At 39.7% G+C, this 3250-nt stretch overlaps 1 pseudogene; it reads left to right on the top strand.

Moving 5' to 3' along the window:
* The first annotated feature begins 279 nt into the window (after nucleotides 1-279).
* Nucleotides 280-2093, top strand: LOC139782450 (uncharacterized; annotated as a pseudogene).
* The last annotated feature ends 1157 nt before the right edge of the window (nucleotides 2094-3250 follow it).

Below are 3250 nucleotides of genomic sequence, written 5' to 3'. Positions count from 1 at the left end.
CTGATGGATGGACCTTTTGTTGTCATCGATTGCTCACGACAAAACGAGTCTGTCAAGAGCGCCACCGTAGATGTGCGAATAGAATTTGACTGTAAAGAAAATGTACCTGCAAATACTACCGCCTATTGTCTCATCTTGCATGATCGCATAATCGAATACTGCCCGCTGTCTAATGTAGTGCGCAAACTCATGTAAATCGCCATGTTGACAAATAATCCGATATAAGAGCGACATATGTAGCGCGATATGGTACAGTAAGGATCGTTCCTTCGTTGCATCATGATCGTGCCAACGTTTGTCGATCTGCAAGGATTCATCGTCGGGATGAAGTTTGTCGTAAAGGAGGCAGCAGTGCTGAGAAACGGGACCGTTCTGGAGCATTACATCTTTGCGTGCCCCATGCCGTGGAGTCTTCTCACAAAATCTGACAAGTCATGTGCTTCCTGGTTGATTGCAAATCACCATGGATTACCATGGGATGAGGGAAACGTGCCATACGGTATGGTAAAACGCCTAATTACGTCAGCCGTGCTTGTTACAGAAGAGGATGACGAGACGCCGACTATCGTGTACGTCAAGGGATGCCAGAAACAAGAATGGCTGGTGGATCTGCTTGAGAATTATGCGAAAGAAAATCTGATCATCGAGACTTTGGATGCGGATTACGAAGATATCAAATCTTTAAATAATCTAGATGTTACTAACACTATGCGATGCGGAAAACATGTTAAGAATTGCGCATTACAAAATGTATTAAAATTATTTAACTGGTGGTCGCGACGCCAGAAGAATTGGGATCTTTTAAAAAAACAAATTATATATAATTTTACAATGCTTTATTTTCTTTTCCCCATTCCCATTAGTTGTTAGTGGTTTCCCTCTCCTAATTTCCCCCACCACATCATAATTTTGAAGGTAGGGTGTTGTCGCGTATACTTGGTTCATTTTCCACTTCTTAGTTATTTGTATGAATTTTTTTATAACTTCTATGTAAGCAGCGCTAACATTGGTGCTTGAAAATGTTGAAGGAAGGGGAATTATCCCTTCCCTTATAATTTTCATCTGCGCGCGCCGTCCAATTTTTCTAAAACGTTGCAAACGGAGTTAACGTTTTAACTAGTGTTACAAAGTCAAAATCAATCGAGTCTCGTCGTTCGAAGCGACAACTTCAACAGTGAAAAAAGTATACCTCTTACGGAGAAATAAGAACAATGGCTGGTCGCAGTGAAGACGTAAATAATTCTGAGAAGTGGATGTTCACTCGTGATATTCCCGATAAGGGACTTCGCGGCTTCGAGGGAAGCAGCACAAGTATGAATTATTACGTACCGTATCCTCGTGAAAAATCGGAACCTCGTTATACGCCTAAGCCTCGTGAAGTTTCATCGGACGATCGCAAAACGTAAGTATTACTTTGAATAAATTTTTTCAAATTTATTTTTTTAAATTTATTTTTTCTAATTTTATTAATTTATTTACTTTATTTTTTTTACAGTTTCAATAAATCGCAACCTTGTTATACGCCTCGTATCTTGGGCAGACGATTTGCCCTGACAGTCACGGCTTACAAGTATTTGGATATCGGAATCAGTGTGGGATCTACATCCTTTGTGGAATTGATTCTTGGTGACAATCGGGGAAATCAGATCGTGCTTCCGTGGACAACGTGGACAACGATCATTGAAAGACGCATGGATATCGAACAACTCATGCAGTCGACTATCGGTTCATCGCTGTCTATTCGAGATTTAGTCATAGAACTTATTAAAATGCGTGACGCTAATATTATAAAACTTACGTTGCGCGATACATGCTTATACATGATACCAGCAACTGTATTATTTTTGTTTGAAATCGAACAATGTGTCGAACATGTATATTTCAATTTATGTCAAGATATACAGCATGTTAGTAATAAGTATAAACATTTTGTAACAATCTTGCGACAAAATCGTATCACGGATAAATGTCAGGCGAGAAAAGTACTGAGTGAGGTGTCCGATGGAAGTTCGCTCATAGATTGCGAACTATTAGCTTACGGCTTAGATAACATTGTATATGAAGCAAAAATGTAAATAACGAATAAAAATTGAATATTAGCATAAATAGTGGCAAAATTATTTTTCAATCTATCTCTTCCGTTTTCATCTAACATTAGCCTCCTCTATATTTAAATTATATATATGTTGCGATAATGTCCTTTTTAATTATATACGATTTATTATAAATTTAAAGAATTAATAAAATTATTAAAATATTGATAAAAACTTTTATTTAAAATAGAATAATCTCATCATGGCACGTACGAACTTGTTCGTTCCTGTCTTCCACTCTCATTTCCCTACTACGGGACTCTATAGTTTAAGTCACGTAAAATATGGTTTTTGTTGATTTTTTTTTGGATGACGTCATCGGCGTGGTGGGGGATGATGGCGTGTTTGCATCATTAATTAAATTAGGTTATAAATAATTAAATTAATTGAGTTAGGTTATGATTAATTATAACCTAATTTAATTAATTTAATTATTTATAACCTATAAATTAATATAATTTTTTATAACCTAATTTAATTAATGATGCAAACACGCCGCCATCTCCCTCCACGCCGATGACGTCATCCACTCTCCACGCCGGTGACGCCATCCCCCACCACGCCGGTGACGTCATCCCCCCACCACACCTTGATCCAGAACGCCCAGTATATACCTACTGTCATAAAACGATGACAAGATTTCACGACCTCGGTCTGAGGCAAATTGGTTCGTTGGCCAAATTTTCCCCAGAAAGAATTTAAACAGAGTTTCGCGACCGAGCGCAGGCCAGGATTCCGGACGATATTGTCCTTATCGAGAACAACACCCTCGGTTTCCGCGTATTCCCGCAGGTATCGTTCTTTCGCCTCGTCATCATGGTAATCGCTCGGCCACCCAGTAGCTTCCTGTTTTAACTTTAAAAACGTATTTATGTATTCGGCGAACAAACCGCCCTGCCGAGTACCGGAGTCATATCGCGCAACTTTATATTGCCATATTTCGCTCACATTTGTCACGCGATATCCCTTCTCGACGGCTTTGCGCAATTCGACGGATACCCAAGTACCCTCGAATTCACGATCGGCGGGGTTATTGTGAGTGCACGCGGCCTGCGAGAACGTTTCGCAGCAACTACGGCATAACGCAAACAATAATTTTCCGCGTACGCGATATGGGAGTACCGGGTGAAAAAGATCGCGCGGTGGAAGTACTCGAC

Source organism: Temnothorax nylanderi, unplaced genomic scaffold, assembly GCF_030848795.1.
Source record: "Temnothorax nylanderi isolate EJ_2023f unplaced genomic scaffold, tnyl_v1.0 TNYL_tig0414_pilon, whole genome shotgun sequence".
Lineage (NCBI taxonomy): Eukaryota > Metazoa > Arthropoda > Insecta > Hymenoptera > Formicidae > Temnothorax > Temnothorax nylanderi.
Note: the sequence above shows the minus strand (reverse complement) of the source record. Positions and strands in the feature narration are given on the sequence as shown.